Genomic DNA, 9,435 nt, shown 5'->3' with positions numbered 1-9,435 from the left:
ATCCAATGTACTCTCTTCTTTCCTTTATTGTCACCCCACCAGAAGCCCGAGGAAATTGATTTAAGTTCCTTGCACTGCCCCTTTGTCAGCTGAAAACATCCCATAGTATAAGTTGAGACAGATTGCAGGACCGATTTCACCAACACCTCTTTGCCCGCCTTAGATAAACCCTGTCCTTTCAACCCTGCCACTTTCCCTCTCGAGTGGTCAGAAAGGTGCTTGAAAGCACCAAATTTAGATCGGCCTACCACCGTTGGCAGGCCCAAATAACGCTCCGAGAGAGCCTCACACTGTATGCCAATTGTCTCCTTCAGAGAAGTCCGCAACGCCGTCGTGCTTCCTTTCCCAAAATAGATAGATGATTTCTGTAAATTGACACGCTGTCCTGAGCACTCCTCATATTGCTGCAGAATTCTTTTGAGAGCCAATACATTGCCAATGTTAGCCTCCAGAAAAACAATGCTATCATCTGCGAATAACAAATGTGTCACCGTCGGTCCTCCCCTTCCAAAACTAACTCCAGCCACCTCTTTTTCAGCCTGTGCTTGACGGAGGAGAGCTGAGAAACCGTCCACGCAGAAGAGAAATAAATAGGGAGACAAGGGGTCCCCCTGTCGTAAACCCCTCGAAGGAAGGAAGGACTCCGAAAGGCAACCATTAAGCTTAACTGAAAAGGAGACAGACTTGACACACCTCATGATCATCGAGATCCAAGCCTGTGAGAAGCCCATTTTAATCAACACATTTTCCAGGAAGAGCCATTCTACGCGGTCGTAGGCCTTCATCATGTCTAACTTGATTGCACATAAAGGCCGTTTTCTCTTCCTTGTTCGGACTGCATGCGTGCACTCGTATGCAATAAACAAATTGTCAGTAATTAATCTTCCCGGCACGAACGCACTTTGTTCTTCCGAGATCAAGACGAGCAAGATTTTCTTTAGTCCGTTCGCTGCCACTTTTGATGCTATCTTGTAGAGCATGTTGCATAAGCTAATGGGGCGAAACTGAGTGAGCAGCTCAGGCGCATTGACCTTGGGGATCAGAACCAGAATGGTGTTGTTGAAATCCGCTGGACAATCTTTCCCAGACAAAAAATCCCTTACAGCCTGACAGACATAGGTTTTTAAAAAAGACCAGTGTCTTTGATAAAAAAGGGCTAGGAGCCCGTCCAGCCCAGGGGCCTTTGTGGGTCCCGTCTGAAATAGAACTTCTGTGATTTCCTTGTCCGTAAACTCTGCATTCAAAAATCGATTCATGTCTTCAGTTACGAGATTGTCTATCAGGTCTAGCACCTGATCTCCACCATTGGATCCTTCCGATGAATAAAGCGTGTGATAAAAGGCATGTGCCATTGCGCACATCCCTTCATTTGTTTTGCACAGGGATCCATCTTCCCTTCGTAGGCCACGGACTGTATTTTTGCGCCTTCGATGCGAGGCTCTGTTCTGAAAATACTTTGTGTTTTTGTCGCCCGCCTTGAGCCATTCTTGCCTTGACCTTTGCCTATACATCACCTCCTCCTTTTCATAAACCTCATGCAGCTGCTTTTCTAGCTCACGTACTTCTGGAGAGGTGCCTTGCAATATTGCTGCAGCTCTAGCTGTCTCAAGCTGGGCGCGCAACCTTTTTATTTCAGTTTTGACTGAACCAAATTCCTCGAAGCTCCATCTCTTAATATCAGCTGAGACCTCATGGAGCTGTCTCCACAGGTCGTTCAAACCATGGACATGTGGTGATCTGCTATCCCAGGCTTCTTTAACCATTACATCATAACCTGCATGTTTCAGCCACATCTCCTCAAACATGAAACCTCTAGAATTAGGCTGTTTTTGCATCGGTGGTTCATCAGCGACACGGATCAAAATAGCCATGTGATCTGATTCCTCGGTCACTATATGTTCCACCATTGTCATAGGGTACAAGTCAAGGAACGACGCTGTCGTCGTCCCCCTGTCCAGCCGCACTTGGATATTTTCCCCTTCCTCCCGTTTGTTATTCCATGTGTAGTCATATCCCTTGTATCCCAAATCCGTAAGGTTACAATCTGCCAGGCACTCTCGGAATGCATCCATCTGTGCTTGGTTCCGTGGGTTACCCCCTAATTGTTCATACTGGAACAAAATCTCATTAAAGTCTCCGGCACATAGCCACGGCAGATCATCCTGTGACTTCAGATACCGCAAAGCTTCCCACATTTTACTCCGCAGTTCTGTACGTGGCTCTCTGTAGATGCCACTGAACCGCCAAGTTTTTCCGCTATAGGTAATTTTAGCATCGATGTAGTATTGACAACATGGCCTGGTATGTACCTCCACATCCTCCTTCCACCAAAGAGCCAAGCCACCACTCCTTCCCTGACAATCCACAGCCACTCCATTAGTGAAGCCCATACTCCATTTTATTTTTTTCCATCTCTTTTGCTCTTTTCTTCGTCTCACACAGAAACACCACCCTTGGGTTGTAGGACCTGCAAAGATCCCGAAGTTCGCCTACTGCCGCGTCCAACCCTAAGCCGCGACAGTTAAGGCCGAGGATATTCATTGGTCCCGGCGGCCCCGCGACGCAGGGTCCGCCGATTGGGTTTCTAGTCTTTGAAACACTGAGCTGCTTTGTCCTTCTCTTCTTCCCATTATCGGATCCTCAAGCCTATTGAAAACTGATCCCGCTGTTGCCAAACCCTCATCTCCACCATTTTCCACTTCCATCCTGTCAAACACAGAGTTCTTTCGCTGGCGCTTTCCATCCTTTGACAACCCGTCTTCCCCCACTATCTGAACTGGAATAGGCATCCAGATTTGTTTGGATCCCCTCTTCTTGCCCCCCACACCCCGTGGTGCATGAGTGGGAGCAAGCTCCTTTGCACGCTCCTGTGCAACAGGAAGGTTCCTAGACCGTCTCGTGAAAGTGCCTTGTCTCGAGGACCTACCTTCTACAACCACTGCTGCTTTGTCCCGAAGTTGCTCATCAGACATGGTGCCATCCTGTTTGCCCTTGCATGTAGCTACAGCATTGTCATAGCTCGAGTCATGCCCACCAGTGCGGGATGAGCTCGAGAAGGTCTCATCTCTCATCAGTTTTCTCCTCGAGGGGATGTCTCTGATAGTGACACCGCCCTCTTGACTCTGATCCCGTTGAGTAGTTGTGAAAGCTTCCAGATGAGACCGATGGGCGGGGAGGGGCCGCCTGTTTCTGAGGTTTGCGTGGCGAAGCCCTGAGCCACTCTCCCCACTGCTTTATCTCTGACTTCTCAACAGCACAGCCATCCTCCGGGTGAACAATGCATCCACACTCAAAGCAAAAGTGAGGGATCCTCTCGTACTTGATCTCAAACCAGGTTCCTTCTTCGTCGTCTTCCCTTTCCTTCATACTCACGCCCCTCGGGAGCGGCTGATCCACCCTTATTTCCACCCTAATCCGTAGATCCTTACCCCATGCAATACCATCTTGATCAACATCGACAGAGATATACTTCCCAACCCAATTACCAATGAGTGTGCCATACAGTTTATTCATCATATCCATGGGAAGGTCTGGTACTCTTATCCAGACGTCCATCGTATCAAATTTCATGTCGGAAGGTCTCACCGAGCCAGCATAGTTCTTCAGAAGAATAGCAGCAAAATCAAAATGCCACGGGCCATTATTCATCGCATGCTTCCAATCCCCTTCGAAGAGAATCTCACCACAAACCTATTGTTGCCAATATCCCTGAATTGTGCAGGCCTATGGAGACCCCACGCTCGATCCATCGCCCTTTCCAGAGCTCCGATCACTAACTTCCTTGAGGAACAGACCTTACCCACCGCCGCCCACCTCGGGCGCGGTGCCTCCGACGAACTCACCCCACCGATTACCAGCCCAGTGGCCTCCTTTTCGGTCAGCAGTAGATCGCCCAACCTCACCGATAGGCCAGCCGCAAGATCATCGCCTCCCCTCTTGGCAGGCGAACGCGAGGGTGTCCTGGACGAACTGCCACCCATCGGCCCCGAGCGGGAACGCGCCGACATGGCAGTACCTTCTCCTCCCCACAGCAACCGATCCCCGGGAGAGACACACACCGTCGCACGGATCAGATCTTGCCGTCAAGATCGTAGCCGCCGTCGAAGTCACCACCCTCAAGGAGAAAACCCTAGCCCAACCGCGATCGCCTACGTGATCGCCTCCAGGGAACTTTCGCTTGTATTTGGTGGACCCACAGTACCTTTGATTCTTTGAACACCATCTGTGAGGCTGTGAGCCGCATCGCACTCGCACGTACGCTGTGGGCGTGGGGTCCCCGCAGGACAGGACACGTTACGCGTGCACGTTCGCGTCGCGGTCGCGCGCAATACGCAATAGCAACGTTTCTTACGCTGTGGATTCGGCTGGGACAGCTAACTGCAGTGTGGCCTTGGGCGGCGGCATGAACATGAAACGTTCGCCGGGGATCGCGCGGCCGGTGCTGGGCGGCTGGCCTGCGTGGCGTGGCGTGGAGCGACACGGCAGAATTGCCCACCCATCCACAAGGCCACATGCGCCCCAAAAATCAAGGCTTGCGAGAAGTGGCCCCCGATCAGAATGTGTGAGAACGTGTCGGCCTGAGTATCGGGCACATCCGATGGAAGCTGCTACGGAAATCCAAGAGACAAACTTTGCATCGTAAGCTAGACCGGGGATATTCACTTTGGCTCATAGGAGCATTTGCTCCTATTGTGTGAATCTACATTTCAAAGTGTCAAAAAATTCTAAACTAAAAATTTTCATGTACATCTACACATTTTATGTTCGTACACAAGTTTTCAAAAAAAACTATAAAAATTTGTGGCTTCAGTAAAAAAGACAAATTTTGATGCTATAACACGACTACGTACATGACATTTTTTTATTTTTTTTGTACACGCCACATAAAATGTTGTTTCTCCCTGAAAACTTGTGCACTAACATAGAATGTCACGATGTACAACAAAAAATTTATGTCAGAATTTTTTGACATTTTTAAAATTGTTTTTTAATTATTTTGTATAATGAGAGCATTTGCTCCTATGAGCCAAAACGCCACCTCCGCTAGACCGGTCTTATAATCTCGGAGTAAAGAGAACAGACCGTTGGTAGGTGTGAGAGCGCACACTGCCCACCCGGGTTCGAACCTTGAGTTCGGCGGGTGCTCAGGAGTTTTCTTCTATAAAAATGCCAACGGGTGCTAGTGTCTGGGTTGGTCGCATTTTTTTTTATAATCTCGGAGTAATTGTCTAGACTCTAGAGTAATCGCAGAGTTTGTTACTAGCAATATTATCCACATCTTCGTAGGACGCGGCTTCAGTGACTGCGATGCAAAGTCACGACTGTAAAGTGTAAACCCCGCATGTTCCGCCCTCCATGACGGATCCAACTTGCACCAGTGTAAATCGACTTTGGCGTGGTTTTTCAGCTTCTCCCATGGTGCAGAGTAGCGCGGTGAGCTGTTCTTCTGTTGAAAATTAAATCAAATACATTTGAAATTCTAAACATGGTACTCCTTCCGTCCTAAAATGCAAGGCGCCTAAAAATTAGTTAAACGTCAAACTGTACTAATTTTAACCAAATATTTTAAAAAAACATCCATGTATATAATATTAAATGGACATATTAAACAAATATACATTATGGCGAATCAATTGATATTGATTCCGGATTGTAATTGTTCATATTTTTATGTATAAACTTGATCAAACTTAAAAAAACATTGACTTTTGAGTAATTCTTAGACGTCTTATATTTTGGAACAGAGATATCATACAACAATTAAACTAGTTATTACAACTAGAACTACATAAATGGTACTACCTCTGTCTATAAATAGACGCTTGAGATTTAGACAAATCTCAGATATTTGCTTATCGATGGAGGGAGTTTTTCTTTATTTATGTTTTTCTCAGACTCATAACATCATCCTTCACAAATTTGCAAGATTTTATTTATGTTGTATTGTTCTGATTAAGGCCGTACAACGTTTACTCTAGCCTTTTCTTTTCCTCCTTCAAGTCTTTTTCTCTCTTCTTCCCATTTCTTGTTCTTCTTCTCCATGTTTCCAAACTCAACCTGAGCTTGCTTCTGATGGCTCCTTTTCAACTTGGCCACGTAACACAAGGTTCTTAATAGGATCTAGCCAGCGTTTCACATCTCCTAATAAGGTGGTAAATTTCTTATCCAACTTGTCTCCTTGTACAAATTCTTAACTAGCTGAGCATTTTTTATTTTCTCTTCAATTCTAGCATTGTCGCTTATTTTATACAATGCTTCAGAAACTAGAGAGTGCATGTTGCAGTTGTGCAGGCCGCTTGGGATCAACCCAACAAACAAAGCCATATTCAATCGTATAAATATAACCGTGAACACTACAATTGAGAAAATAGCACTAAAAATCCTACAAATATTATTTTCTCTTCAAAATATAATTTAGCTACACATACTCATTGGCGGAGCCAACACCGGGTCGAGCCTGGGCAACCGACCCGGCTCAGATTTTGGGGAAAAAAAATCCCCACCTCGCTCCCTGTCCCGCACGCACGGAAACGCCCCGAGTCCCCGACCTAATCCCCACCTCGCTCGCTCCCGCAGGCCGCCGTCGTCGCTCGCTCCCGCAGGCCGCCGCCGTCGCTCGATCCCGGCGCCCTCGCTCGCTCCCGCAGGCCGCCGCCGTCGCTCGCTCCCGCAGGCCGCCGCCGTCGCTCGATCCCGGCGCCCTCGCTCGCTCTAGCACGGCGCACGCCGGCGCCGTCGCTCGCTCCACACACCGGCACGCCCTGTTTCCAGCCGTCCCTGACCGCCCCCACCCCTCTCCAGTCTCCAGGCTCCACGGCGCTGCAGCACTGGGCGCCGCTGCGCTCCCCCTCATCTCTGCTTGTTCCGGCGGCCGTCTTCGATGGACTCCAGCGACGAGGCTGACCTGGCTGCCTGGATTGAAGAAGGGGAGGCCGTTGAGGCAGCAGAAGAAGAAGCACGCTAGAGGGCACGCACAGAGGTTGAATTCCCCCCATTTGTCTTGAGTTTTGATACATATTTGTCTAGTTTGTTTCCTCATAGTTTGTTTTATTTTCATTGTTGTAGGCAAATATTCCGGAAATCTTTGATCTAGCAAATGTGGTTCCCGATCCCGGAATTCAGAGACCAATTGAGTCATATAGTACCCCTAAAATTAGAGATAAAATGCGATGGGCGTATTTGTCGAGAGGTCGTAATCGTTTAGTTGGTCATAGTTATCCCAAAAATCCGGATAGGCGATCATTTCTAGATGCATGGTATAGCAAGTATGATTGGTTAGAGTATAGTGTGGAGAAGAATGCTGCATTTTGTTTCCATTGTTTTCTTTTCAAATCTTCAAATAATGGTAGCCACTTTGGATCGGATGTTTTCACAAAGTCGGGGTTTAAAAATTGGAAGAAAGCATCGGAAAATTTTAGGGGTCATGTAGGTGGACCAACGAGTTTTCACAACAATGCAAGAAATAGTTGTGAAGATTTCAGAAATAAAAAGCAAAGTGTTGCATATGCTCTTGATTATGCTTCGTTTTCATGCCTACAATAACTGTAGAGGTCATCTTCCTCGTGGATTTCGACTTCCTAGCATGGATTCAACTTAATGGTATGATAATATCTCCTCAAAATGTAGCACTTTTGTATCTAGTTCTTGTTTTTTAGCCAGTTTGTACTTCTACTCAGTGAAATATGATAAATGCATCAGTTTGGACCATTTTTTGTTGATTACATGTGTTTTTTTGCCCCAAATTTTTTTAGAGCTTATTTGTTCGATCCGGCTGAAAGAACATCTCTCACATTATGTTTTGTGTGTTTGATGTCAATATATGTGATACACTAATGTTTGTTTAAGTGGTACAGGGTTTACATAGATTCATATTTATGTGTGTTGGATTTGGTCGGTCTGTCAAAAGTTAACAGCAAAAGATGGCCAGGCCGGATAATCCGGGCCGGATATTGTTGAAATATCCGGCCCCCTGATTTTGGCTAAGTCTTCGAGGGAAAAGCAGCGCAGTATGGGGGCCGGACATTTGCCCGGATATTGTCCCGGTATTGTACCAGGGCCGGAATATCCGGGCCGGATATTTTGGAAATATCCGGCCCCCCCTATTTTGGCTAAGGACTGGAAGAAAAGCTTCTCTGGCATAGGGCCGGACATTTGGCCGGATAAAGTCACTGTTTTGTCCCGTAGGCCGGATTATCCGGGGGGGCCGGATTATCCGGCCCTTACTTAGGCCGGAATATCCGGCCCCCCGGAAGCTGCAACGGCTCATTTTTGAGAGGGGGTATAAATACCCCCCTTCTTCTACCTTGGTTGCTTGCTCAATCATTACACAAGAAATCTGCCAAGCCACCTCCATTAGAGCCACCTCAAGAAACTCAAGATTTGCAAGATCTCCTTCCTCCCCCAACCAAAGCTCTTGATCTTTGGAGATTCGAAGGAGAAGACACCGATCTACATCCTCACCGAAGCGTTCTTCATTTCCCCCTCTCTTGTTTGAGGGATCTCATGCTAGTGTTCCTATTTGGTTCCCTAGTTGATTTGTGTTGATGTATTGTTGTTGATTGTTGTGTTGTAACAGATTTGGGAGCCTCTAATTTGGTTGTGGATGTGTGCCCCAAGAACCTTGTAAAGGCCCGATTTCCGCCTCGAGGAAATCCCTTAGTGGAAGTGGGCTAGGCCTTTGTGGCGTTGCTCACCGGAGATCTGAGTGAAGCCTTCGTGGCTGTTGGTTTGGCTTTCGTAGCAACCACACTCCTCCAAACGTAGACGTACCTTCTTGCAAAGGAAGAGAACTACGGGAATCATCTCCGTGTCATCGCGTGCTCCACTCTCGGTTACCTCTATCCTATTCTATCTCTATATTGCTTAGCTATATCTTGCTTAGTTGTTTGCCTTGTCATATAGGTAAATTCACTTAGTTGCATATCTAGAGAATTTACCTTTTGTGTCAAGACTAAATTGAAAAAGAACTAAAAATTGGTTAGCACCTATTCACCCCCCCCCCCTCTAGGTGCGGCATACGATCCTTTCAATTGGTATCAGAGCCTCGGCTCTTATTTCGGGCTTAACCGCCTAAGAGTATGCCGGACGAGGAGTCCTCGGAAGGGGCCGCCAAGACGGTCTCCGTGGAAGACTTCAATTCGTTGAAGTCCTCCGTGGAAGCCCAAATGGAAAGCATGAAAAAGATGATTGCCGAGCTTTTGGCTCCGGCTCTTCCCAAGGCTCCTAGTGTAGAGGTAAAAGACACGGGTGCGTTAGATGAGGGAGAGGCTTCGGACTTACCCTCATCTACCAAACCCGTGGAAGGTGATAACTTAAACACTATCAAATCTCCCATTGCATCTCCTAAGGGAACTAGTGGGAGTGAGAGCTACAATCGAGTACCTCCACCTTTCCAATCACCCGATATACCGGTTCCCCATCCCCATTTGAACATTC

The sequence above is a fragment of the Lolium perenne genome, chromosome 1, assembly GCF_019359855.2.
Source record: "Lolium perenne isolate Kyuss_39 chromosome 1, Kyuss_2.0, whole genome shotgun sequence".
In the NCBI taxonomy this organism is placed as follows: Eukaryota; Viridiplantae; Streptophyta; class Magnoliopsida; order Poales; family Poaceae; genus Lolium; species Lolium perenne.
Note: the sequence above shows the minus strand (reverse complement) of the source record.